Consider the following 13,049-nt stretch of genomic DNA (forward strand, 5'->3'; position numbering starts at 1 on the left):
TAAAAAAATCTTGGTTCCTCAATTTATGCAGCATCATTGTCCATCTTTCGATTTTTATTGTTGTTCGGCCCTAACAGATTAAGGACCGCGGTGTTGTTTTTTTTTTTAACTGCGAAGAAATGTAAACAAAGGAAACCCGAAATCCAGCATCCTATATCTCAGAATTCGCTGATTCAAAACTGACCAATTAAGTATCTTTAAGCCACCGAAAGTGTTGTGTTCAATTTTGTAGTTTCATGATTAATTTTATATCATTTGAGTTTGTTCCGAACTGCCTTAGCAATTAATAAACTGGCATTTGTGAATATTATGAAGGTGTTTTGTATCCTTTTTGATCGAGAAAACTCGTTAAAATCGTCAAAATAGAAACTGATCAATGCCTCAAAAGCATCAAATTCTAATCCACAACAAAATCGATTTTTGAATCAAATTTAAAGAAGTCTAATAAATTTTTGAAACCGGGCTTTACGTTCATAAGAGTCCAGTGCTGATTTTTAAAATTCGAAACATGCCACATTCTCCTTAACAGAAAAATTAATCGAAAAATATTGAAAATGTGATCAATATTACCCCGTTTTACCGTACGAACTCTACATGAAAAGTGTGTATTTGTTTTACATTTTTGACTACATAAAAAATTTAATTTTTGTTGAAAAATAAGTTTTTGGAACCTATTTTCAATTGGAAGCAGATTTTTTTTGAGAAATTTTAGATTCACCCTTGAAGTGTTAAAAATAATATTCATTTTCTGTAGGGCAACTGCAAACACGCTTTTTCAGCCATAAAACATAGAGTTTTGAAAAAATTTAATCTCCAAAACGATTCGTTATGCTAGAAAAGTCAGGGGTACCCAGAGTGTTGAATATAAAACGGATATTCAAAATATCCAATTGAGGCTCTCTGAGCCAGGTAAGATTTCCAGATTGCTCAGTTTTTTTCGGATTTGCCCGGATATTTAATATAAAATTTGGGAACAGTCCGACTCGGCCCGGATTGAAAAATGCCAGGATTTTGCCCGGAATGATTACCTTTATTTGAAAAATCAAGCATAATAAAGCTTAGTTCTTTTAGAAATGGGACACTTTCATTTGCTAATAGCTCGTTAACTAGTTATTGGATATTAAAAATTTTGACAGCATTTTGTTGCCTGTAAAAAGTACTATTCGACCTATTTTTTTCAAAATTTAAAATTTACGCGTTTTTGAGATATGTACGATGTAAGAGAAAAAGAAAAAAATAATTTTGCACAGTTTCCTTTAAAGTTCGTCATTATCAAATTGATAGCTGACAAAACCGTTGATTATTCAAAGAATTACTGAGTTTTTGTGGTGGATAAGTATGCAAACACTGTCAATAATGTCCACAAAGTTCAAATCAAGCATTGTAGTGAAGAAAATGATCGGCAACAACGGTTAAGGATCATCAGGGAAGTCAAGTCTCATACCAGCATTTTAAATTTTCAATAAACGAAAAACTAAGGGTAGACCGCTGAAATATCCAAAACAATTTTCTCCGATAAGCTGAAAGTGTTGCCTAGTGATGACTCATAGAAATCCAACCTCAAACAACCATTTTTTGATAGTTCCAAAGCTCTTAAGCTGTAAAACCGGTACCGAAAAAAAAACGTTCAAAAATGTGGTCAAAAATAATCAAATTTGTTCATTTCGAAACAACTGTATCCACTTAAATGCTTCCAGTTTCCAGTTTCCAGAGAAGTATTGGACCAAAAATTATCAGAAATTGAAGAAGGAGGGTGAAGCCACCTAAAATATAGATTTTACGAAGTATAAGTTGGAGAAACTGATCAATACCATGACTGAAAAAAGTGTGCGCCGGCCAATGGGAGATACCAAGAATAAAGTAGAAATTTCTTTAACAAAAAACGGTAAATATTTTTTTTCAAATTTTTTCATGAAATATCATAACATTACCTTCATTTTCTTCATAGAAAGTATTTGGTTCAAAAGAATGGTTTTTGAGATACAGGCATTCGTAACTGTCCCATTTCTAAAAGAACTAAGCTTTACAAACAAATTGTGCCGTTATTATTTTTTGTTTTGTTTATGCCTCCAAAAAGAACTTGTTTTGAACATGTTATATGAAAATAATCTTGGAACGTTTATTTAAAGCTTTGAATAAATTTAAAATTTGTTAAGGAATTTCGATGAAAGTATTTTGTTTCAATTTCATTCTCTTGATTTTTGTTGAATACATTTTGGGTTTTGACAAAACTTGCTCGGATTTTTGGTGGTCAATTTTGAAATCAAATCTCGATAGAATAATTATACTTTAAAATTTTGGTCACCAAAGCTTTTAAAAAGCTATTATTAAACATGTTAGCCTTTTTTGTTTTTTCGATTCTATTTATGAGTTCTCAAAGTTTTTATTTTTTAATTTTTTCAACATGGTGGTTGATGAATGATGATTGCATTATTGAAATATGATCTGTTAATATTAATAGCCAAAACATCAATGATTTAACCATATTATGAGCATCTTTTCTACTGCCAGTCAAGATTTTAGATAAAAAGTGTAAGAAATAGTATCTTAAAATAAATGCGCCTCGTCAAATCTGATGCTCAATCATGATGGAATTGATGGAAAATAGACCTGAAAAAATATTTTCACATACTTGCATTGTGAGTCCATCAACATGGCGTCATTTTGTGGCTTTCTATTTTGCAACCAACATGGTGATGGTCAATTCAATGCTTAAATCCCGAAAATAAATAAATTTAAAAAAAAATACAATGCTTTATAGCTTATTTATGGTGAGATAAATTTGCTAATTAGTTTTAAAGTGGTTTTATGAGAGTCAAATCAAAAGCTAAAATTTGACGTTTCTCTCGCAAGCCAACCAACTACACGCTTAGGATGAGTTTCTCATTTCTGAGTTGTTAATCATTAGTACAGTAAATGAGGACAGACTTTTGAATGAAAAAAAGGATTGGTTGTGAATGACCCGTGGAATAAACCATGAGTTAAAGTCGAATTTCGTTGTCAGACGCCATCTTGAAATACAAGATGGCGGCTTCCACTGAACTTTGAAATGTAGAAAATGACTTAAAATTGTATGAAACCCCATTGGGTTAAAAGGCTAAATGAGTAGAAGTCGAAGTTCACTATCTTCCGCTTCCGCTCAACTTTAAATGCTGTGAATGACAAAAAGCAGCATTAGATAAACCACCACTGCATGGGTATTGGATTTTTGTTTTTATCAACGCGATTGTTTATGCTTCGAAGTTATTGACGTTTTTCGGTGAGTTTTAATGATAAATCAAACAAATTCTCAGTTGTCCATACGTTTCGGGTTACTATGGCATTTGCTCCTCTTCAGCGTACAAATTGACTGGCCATCGTCCAAACTATTCAAACTATCCCAAAACCAAAATAGTTTAGACGATGGCCAGTGAATTTGTACGCTGAAGAGGATCGAATGCCATAGTAGCTCGAAACGTATGGACAACTGGTAATTTGTTTGATTAATTACACTAGTTTACAGCATTTTTGAACTTAGTAAACTGAAGGTCATTTTTAATGTAAAATCTGGCACTGAATCCGAAAATGAAATTCAAAAAAATCTCAGTAGAACGGGTTTTAAGTTATGCTTCAAATATGAAATTTTGAAAAAATAAAAAAAGTACTTGTACTTAGATTGAAATATCTCGGACTACATAACAGTAATTTGAAATCTCTGTTTTGCAGATTAAAGGTGAAAGGTGAACCGCAATAACTTTTTTGTTTCAAGTCCAATCGTGTTACAGTCTTCAAGTGAAATGTTTGTCTCAACTTAGGCTTTAATCAAATCTTTCAGAAAAAAACAATCGACTGGTGAAGAAAAAGTTATTATTGAAAAAAACAGTATTTTTTGCTTCTCCCGAGCATAATACCTTATAATCCTATTCACGTTTGAGACTAAAGCAACCCCTCCCCAAAGTCAGATCGTTCTAAAATTTGGCATGTGATCTTCTGGTAAGCTAAAAAATAATTTTTTACTCGGAGCGAGTGAGATTTACCATGTTGATTTCTTCCTATACTATGATTAGTATACTGTGGTTCGTTAAATTTATCAAAAATGCTAAAAATAACTGTTATGGTAAAGTAACCATAACTTCTTCCATTTTCAACCGATTTTGAAAAATAACCACTAGAATTCTTTGCTTTGGATTCGCCAGCAGAAAATCAGATTTTTTAAATGATACCATCAAGTCTAAAACTTTCACTCAAATAAAATTTTCTCTAAAAATATGCGTTTTTTTATATTTTTTTTCTTTCATAAAGCCACTTATATCAACAATACTGTTGATGATGCACAAAAATTATGTTGAGATGATCGATGGCAAATTTGTTCACCTTTAATCTGCGAAACACAGATTTCAAATTACTGTTATGCAGTTCGAGGTATTTCAATCTAAGCATATGTACTTTTCTTATTTAAAAAAAAATCATATTTGGAGCATAACTCAAAAACTGTTTTACTGAGATTTTTTTGAATTTCATTTTCGGATTCAGCGCCCGATTTTACATTAAAAATATAGGTTGGTTAACAAAATTCATGATTTTTTTCAAATTTTGTAAACTAGTTATCGACGTTTTTCGGCGAGTTTTAATAATAACTATTAAAACTCGCCGAAAAACGTCGATAACTTCGAAGTATTCTATATGAGTATTTGGTGAAAGGGATAAACTAGAAGAAGCCGACAAGATGTCAGCTTCCACTGAACTTTAAAATCCTGAAAATATCTGAAAATCACATGAAACCCCCACAATATGGGTATTGGCTAAAGGACTTAACTAGAAGAAGTGAAATTTCGCTATCAGACACCATCTTTAATCCATAAGATGGCGGCTTTCGCTGTTCTTTTCTTGAGCTAGTGAGTGTTTGCAAATCTAGAAAAGCTTTCTTCGACTTCTCTAAAAAAAACTGTGTTGGAAAACTACCTTGAAATGATGAATATGGGTCTAAATTAAGCTTGCCAGATTGCCCGGTTTTATCCGGGTTTGCCCGGATATTTGATGCAAAATTTCGAGAAAGTCCGGTCCGGCCCGGTTGCCCGGATATCGTGAAAAAAGTCCGGATATTGCCCGGTTTTTTTCACAATTTTCACAAAAAAACCAAAAAAATCAAAGTTTTTGAGTAAGTTTCAGCAAAATCGATTAACGGTATGGACATTTTCAACGGTTGTTTCAAATTATTTCGCTGATTTACTTTTATAAACCTTTGAATATTTAAGTGTTCCAAAAAGTTTTTGGAAGTCTGCAATTACATTAATAAAATATTAATTTCATTTTTTTTTTTGCATTTTTTCTTTGCTTTTATACATAATAACACCTAAATTTTGCCCGGTTATTGCCCGGTTTTTGGATTTGAAAAATTGAAATCCATGCCCGGATTTTGCCAGGTTTTTGTGAAAAAATGCCCGGAATTGCTAGGCCCGGATGGGAGTGGAAAAAATTCTGGCAACCTTAGTCTAAATCTACCCGGAAAATCAATATGGAGACACTATTTGGTATTCATTGCAAGATGATGCTGCCATCTACGACTTGAAAATGGAAAAGAGTGGTTTACAGAAATTGAAATAAAGGTTTTTAAATTCAAACCTGATTTTTTTATTCAACACTAACCCAGTTTCATTTTGAAGTTTCATTAATTCACACTTGAAAAACCAAAATTAAGGCTAGAATAAAATTCATTGGTTCAACACAGAAAACCATTTAAATATTTATTTTTTTGTGATTTTTTTCTCAAAATTGTAAGCATTGTTGTAAAGATAATAGAATACAAGATTAAATAACTCGTTTAGATCTTTGGGTGAATCCTGGAAATCTTGGGTGAATCCTGGAAATATGAGTGAATCCTGAAAGTGAATCTTGGGTGAATCCTGGAAATTTTATCTGTAAATCTGGAAATCCGGACATTTGATTTCAAAATTTTCCACCCAAAATCCGAGCAATATCCGGCAAATTTGGTCAAAACCACGGAATTTTTGGAAAAATAATTGAAAAGAATACACTTGAAAAAAACATTTTTTTCGTCAAAACACATCATGATTATTTAGATAAAAGTTGGTTTGAAAAATCGTTTTTGTGACGTTTTGCGTCAATTTGAACTTTTTTTTTTCCAATTTTGGAAATAAACTGAATATAACTGTCCTAAATCCAGGCTTTTTTCTTCGAAATCCGATCCGAACTTTTCCTAAATTGTGCGTCAATTATTCGGGCAAGTCCTGATTAAACCGGGCAATCTGGCAAGCTTATCTTAGCATCACCAAAATGAATCTGGTTCAGTAAAGCATTCTTTGAGCACGTTCTAGCGATGTTAATATTTTTCGATCCAAGAAAATAAGTTAAGTTGCTTCCAAATGATGATGGCTCCAGATGATTCTCAGGAATCCTAGCAGAATCCCTTTAATGTAAAGCTTACGGAAAAGGTTGATTTCGGAATAAAATAGAAGGACTGCCGAGCGAAAATAAAGTATGGAACAATGAATGAATGGACAAGTTAAATTAAATAAACTTGGTAGATGATCAAAAACAGCTGTTGCAAAAAATAAAAGTTTTCTTTAAATTCCGGATTTTAAATTACTCTGAACTACAACATTTTCGACTTGAGTGTTCGCAGTGTACAAAGATGTAAGCTTTTTTTAGTGAGAATTCAACAAATTTCATTTATTCATATTTTATTACTATCTTTGAACTATTTCATCTGAAGGAAGATTTACTTACGCATAGGAATGGTCATAAAAACTAGGGTTTCAAGAGCTTCTGAAATGTCTCACTTTTTTCGGCTGCGTCTCGCTTTTTTCGTGAAATGTCCCGTTTGTTTCTGAAAGCGTCTACTAAACCTAGTAAAAGTGCAAAAATGATGGATTTTGAGTTGATAATACCGAAAGAATTCTTCATGTTTCAAGCTAAGTATTGTAATTTTTCGATAATTACAGATTTCTAACATTAAAGATGATTTCTGATTAAGGACAAAATTTATGAAAAACTCTTTTTTGAACAAGTTCCAGGGTTTGGATCCTAAACCACGTCTGATCGTGGTAAGGTCCCTTGCATATAATCATATGTTTTTGCTTGTTGTTTTGAATAAAAAATGATTTGCCAAGATTCTGCTCCTGTGAAAAAAAACAACAATTTTCAAAACGAAAACATTGGTGTTTGTTATTTTTAGAAGCCTTAAAAAAAGTAATCTTGTATACACCCTTTGCAACCTTCGATCTATACTAACCGATTATCCTTTAATGTTAATCTCATGATGGTTTTACTTTGTTATTGTCTGATTTTACAAGAGGAAATTTCATTAAATATGCTTTTAAGTGGTTCAAAAGTTATCAAGTTTTGTTGATTTCGAAACAGCTGTATTTACTAAATTGCCCTCAGTTTCTTTTAAAAGAGAAGTATTGTAGCGAAAAGTAGCAGAAAGTATTTCGGTCAAACAAATAGTTTTTGAGATACACGCACTCTTAACAGTCCCATTTCTAAAAGAACTAAGCTTTACCATGCAAAGCCTGAAGCCCGAAAAAGGAACTAAATGCTGTGCAATTTTACCTCTTCTGTTTGGTCCAATATTTGTGCCCCGCAATGTAATTCAAAGAACTCATCCGGCCAACGGTTTTATTGAACACAGACCAATTGAAAAAAAAAAACAAATCAGTACTCATTCTCAGTTTTGACCTTGCTTCTCTCTTTCCATCTTGAATGTTTATCTCCGAGCGAGAGATATTTTCAGTTCCAGATGCCGGTAAATATTCTGTGAACGCACCCTTTCCCGGAAGATACAATCACGAACACACCCATAGAAATCAGCTGACGGGCGTCACCCCCCAAAGAGAATTTTTCGACAGCAGCTTATCATATGGTGCTGAGTAAGGGTGGTTCAACTTCAGAAAATTCTTTGTTTTCAAATGGTTTGGTTTTTGATGGAGATCTCTGGGGCCACCTTAGAAGATTGAAACGCCAGACAATGGTATCTTATAAGAAGGTGCTACTCTCTGGAGCCACCCTAGAATTGATTCCGGAGCTGCAGCTTCCTTGCCAGCAGCCAGACCCGCGACATGGTGTTGGTGAATCCAGAATGCAGAATCAGAATTTCCAGGATGCACCTTCAATGCTGCTGCTGCTGCTGCACCGAAACCTAGCTGACGAAGATCATCATCATCATCGTTTGGTACGTCTCATCGTCATCGATTTGGCGGGCTGGCTGCACTCCTGCCTAACGCAATTTGCTGCTGCTCTATAAAAGCATTATCCCTGGCGGAAAGAAGCTGCATTCGGTTCGTGTCTTGCGTACTGGTCAAAGCGAAAGTTCTTTTGCAGGTTCCGGTTAATAAGTTCCCCGGTCAGTTGCTAGTGTACATCCTGAAAGGTGAATTTTTACCGCCCGATGGTCATTGATTAACTAGGGTAGAGTGTACCGAATGGGTGGGGTTAAAATTCAGTGGTGGCTCCAGAGAGTGGCTCGATTTACCGCAAAACCGACCCAGAAGAACGTGTGATTCCTCTCAGCCCTCCCCTCCGACAAGGATTAGCACGTGTGTGAAGTAAAGTTTTAAAGGTCTTGGGTGTGTGTTTCACTTTCCGTCGAGTTCCTCCACCTAGCGCAGGAATCGTGCGGTGGATCGGTGACGAATCGTGTCACAACACACGAGACATATCCCAGGGCCTCGATTTTCCTCACCCATTGCTAGAAAAAAAAATCAAGTTAAGGATAGGCAGCAATGTGAGAAGGCTCACCGAACGACGGAAGGGGTGAACGAAGCTCCTTTCTGCTGTGAGCTTAACGGGTTCGATTGTTGTCTGCCCCAGGAGGAGGACATCGGCAAGCCAGCCAGCCAGCCATCGAGTGTGCCTCTAGGGCTTTCCTGAGGGCCCGAGATAGCCCCTACTAGCATTCAATCGTGGCTCGTCGAACTGTTCGGATCGGGTTTTCCCTTCTCGGTTGATTCATTATAAAATTTGTGGTCAGTTTCAATCCGGTTGGTCGTTGGTAGATAATTAATTACCTCCCAATAAAAGAAAAAAGTTCAAACTATTGGAATTCAAAGCTTCAACGATTATCTTGGCTCCTAACAGCCTGGTGATACCCTCGTCATGCTTAATCTATTTCACCTGAATCTCAAATAACGTAAATTAATTTCAGGCTCATAAATCAGCTGATTACACGTGTATCAATCTTCGGATAGCAAGATAACAAAAAAGCAACATCAAAGTGAAACGGTAAATAGGGCAGAAACCAAAAAAAGGAGAATAAAAACCAACCTAAAGTGATAAACCTGTGAATCGAAACGTGATTTCAGCTGATTCGAGCTGGTTTCTAAGGATTAAAAAAAAGAAAAGAAAAAAAGTCGTAATAAAGGATCGGTCGAGTTTGATAAACTGATTGTTGGGCCCAAGATTAAAAGTGGATTTAGAGCTGCTGTTTTCAGTTGCAGTGGTGTTGTTTAAAAGTTCAAATAAAAACGTGATAGTGATTTTGGAAATTGTTGGTGGATAAATCTCAATCGGATTTCTTAAAAGGTAAGTTAAAACCATCCTGAAATCAAACATATTATTTAGTGAAAAAAATGGTTTGTATGAATATCACAAGATTTTGGCAGAAAAATTTCATTCTTATATTTCGATAATAGACCTCATAAACCCTATAACGTTTTTAAAGGGATTTTATCATCTGTTTTTTCCCAAACTTTAAGTTTATTTAATTTGATGGGAATGATGACAATCTGAAATAAATAGGATTTTTTAACTGATTTCATCTTATTTAGATCGGATAACATTTTATTCAGATACATATTTATAGATGTTTTCGTTTTAGAAGAAGTTCGAAGAAATCAAATTTCTCGATTAAGAAAACTATAAGTTCAACCCAATAGTTTTTTTTAACGTCCCTGACGACCTACTTGAATGTTTAGTAATGAAGATCTAAATGAAAATCGACGAAGAACTTTTAAAATTTAGATTCAAATCAAGATTCAAATTTAATATTGTTCGTTCATATTAAAAATTCAGAATCAGATTTCAGATTTAGATCCAGATCCAGATTTAATATTAACCCTAATTTGCTCTTCATTGTCAATATGACACTACTGAAAGTTTGGCGGCTTGTAACTTTATTCGGATGCATTTTGAATCATAACTTTTGTTTAATGGACGCACCCTGAAAGTCCAATACAAAAATCTCCATAATCAGACATTGAGTGTTAATTTGACGCTCCTCGCTTAAAAATCGCTATTCCTCTCGTGTTTCTCAACCGATTTTAACAAAATTTATTGTTTTGAAAGCGTCTTGATACAACTCAAATATGTTTCTCAAGCAATTTTTAACTATTCATTTTCCCGTTATTCGAAATCTATAAACAATTCTCTAGAACAGAAATGAAATTGTCTTTGTGGTGAATATAAATTTAATGTGAAAATTATACGTAAATATATTCAAAATCCAGTATAAAGTTGAATTTACGTCTTTGAAAATCTGAGAAAATTCAAATTGACAAAAATGTAGAAAAAAATCATTGGAAACTCATCAAAAATTCTGTGTTTTGTATTTTACAAATCTAAAGGTACAATAATGTGCCAAATCATTTCAACTTTCCAACTCTCTTATCAAAATTTATATGAACTGACTTGAATAATTTTGACGGTTTGTTGATTGAAAAGAAGTTAAAATTTCAAACCCAGAATTCAGATTCAGGTTTCAGATTTCAGATATAAGATTTCAAATTTCAGATTCAGATTTCAAATTTCATATTTCAGATTTCAGATTCAGATTTCAGATTCAGATTTCAGATTCAGATTTCAAATTTAGATTTCAGATTCAGATTTCAGATTCAGATTTCAGATTCAGATTTCAGATTCAGATTTCAGATTCAGATTTCAGATTCAGATTTCAGATTCAGATTTCAGATTCAGATTTCAGATTCAGATTTCAGATTCAGATTTCAGATTCAGATTTCAGATTCAGATTTCAGATTCAGATTTCAGATTCAGATTTCAGATTCAGATTTCAGATTCAGATTTCAGATTCAGATTTCAGATTCAGATTTCAGATTCAGATTTCAGATTCAGATTTCAGATTCAGATTTCAGATTCAGATTTCAGATTCAGATTTCAGATTCAGATTTCAGATTCAGATTTCAGATTCAGATTTCAGATTCAGATTTCAGATTCAGATTTCAGATTCAGATTTCAGATTCAGATTTCAGATTCAGATTTCAGATTCAGATTTCAGATTCAGATTTCAGATTCAGATTTCAGATTCAGATTTCAGATTCAGATTTCAGATTCAGATTTCAGATTCAGATTTCAGATTCAGATTTCAGATTCAGATTTCAGATTCAGATTTCAGATTCAGATTTCAGATTCAGATTTCAGATTCAGATTTCAGATTCAGATTTCAGATTCAGATTTCAGATTCAGATTTCAGATTCAGATTTCAGATTCAGATTTCAGATTCAGATTTCAGATTCAGATTTCAGATTCAGATTTCAGATTCAGATTTCAGATTCAGATTTCAGATTCAGATTTCAGATTCAGATTTCAGATTCAGATTTCAGATTCAGATTTCAGATTCAGATTTCAGATTCAGATTTCAGATTCTGATTTCAGATTCAGATTTCAGATTCAGATTTCAGATTCAGATTTCAGATTCAGATTTCAGATTCAGATTTCAGATTCAGATTTCAGATTCAGATTTCAGATTCAGATTTCAGATTCAGATTTCAGATTCAGATTTCAGATTCAGATTTCAGATTCAGATTTCAGATTCAGTTTTCAGATTCAGATTTCAGATTCAGATTTCAGATTCAGATTTCAGATTCAGATTTCAGATACAGATTTCAGAATTCATATTCAGATTTCAGATTCAGATTTCAGATTCAGATTTCAGATTCAGATTTCAGATTCAGATTTCAGATTCAGATTTCAGATTCAGATTTCAGATTCAGATTTCAGATTCAGATTTCAGATTCAAATTTCAGATTCAGATTTCAGATACAGATTTCAGATTTCAGATTTCAAATTCAGATTTCAGATTCAAATTTCAGATTCAGATTTCCGATTCAGATTTCAGATTCAGATTCAGAATTCAGATTTAAGATTCAGATTTCAGATTCAGATTTCAGATTCAGATTTCAAATTCAGATTTCAGATTCAGATTTCAGATTCAGATTTCAGATTCAGATTTCAGATTCAGATTTCAGATTCAGATTTCAGATTCAGATTTCAGATTCAGATTTCAGATTCAGATTTCAGATTCAGATTCAGATTTCAGATTCAGATTTCAGATTCAGATTTCAGATTCAGATTTCAGATTCAGATTTCAGATTCAGATTTCAGATTCAGATTTCAGATTCAGATTTCAGATTTCAGATTCAGATTTCAGATTCAGATTTCAGATTCAGATTTCAGATTCAGATTTCAGATTCAGATACAGATTTCAGATTCAGATTTCAGATTCAGATTTTAGATTCAGATTTTAGATTCGGATTTCAGATTCAGATTTCAGATTCAGATTTCAGATTCAGATTTCAGATTTCAGATTCAGATTCAGATTTCAGATTCAGAATTCAAATTCAGATTTCAGATTCAGATTTCAGATTCAGATTTCAGATTCAGATTTCAGATTCAGATTTCAGATTCAGATTTCAGATTCAGATTTCAGATTCAGTTTTCAGATTCAGATTTCAGATTCAGATTTCAGATTCAGATTTCAGATTCAGATTTCAGATTCAGATTTCAGATTCAGATTTCAGATTCAGATTTCAGATTCAGATTTCAGATTCAGATTTCAGATTCAGATTTCAGATTCAGATTTCAGATTCAGATTTCAGATTCAGATTTCAGATTCAGATTTCAGATTCAGATTTCAGATTCAGATTTCAGATTCAGATTTCAGATTCAGATTTCAGATTCAGATTTCAGATTCAGATTTCAGATTCAGATTTCAGATTCAGATTTCAGATTCAGATTTCAGATTCAGATTTCAGATTCAGATTTCAGATTCAGATTTCAGATTCAGATTTCAGATTCAGATTTCAGATTCAGATTTCAGA

General features: G+C 33.2%; 1 protein-coding gene across 4 annotated transcripts in view; it reads left to right on the top strand.

The window, feature by feature from the left end:
- Nucleotides 1-8,255: 8,255 nt before the first annotated feature.
- Nucleotides 8,256-13,049, top strand: part of LOC129740592 (calexcitin-2-like) — a 195,356-nt gene continuing 190,562 nt past the window's right edge. The window contains exons 1-2 of one of the 4 annotated variants that reach the window (XM_055732293.1): nt 8,256-8,368; nt 9,143-9,519. The gene's annotated coding sequence lies outside the window, so the exon portion shown is untranslated. Of the gene's footprint in view, nt 8,369-8,591; nt 8,964-9,062; nt 9,080-9,142; nt 9,520-13,049 lie in introns of those variants that run through there. The other 3 variants (XM_055732296.1, XM_055732294.1, XM_055732297.1) reach the window with 3 other exon arrangements.

This window comes from Uranotaenia lowii, chromosome 1 (assembly GCF_029784155.1).
Source record: "Uranotaenia lowii strain MFRU-FL chromosome 1, ASM2978415v1, whole genome shotgun sequence".
NCBI classification, from domain to species: domain Eukaryota; kingdom Metazoa; phylum Arthropoda; class Insecta; order Diptera; family Culicidae; genus Uranotaenia; species Uranotaenia lowii.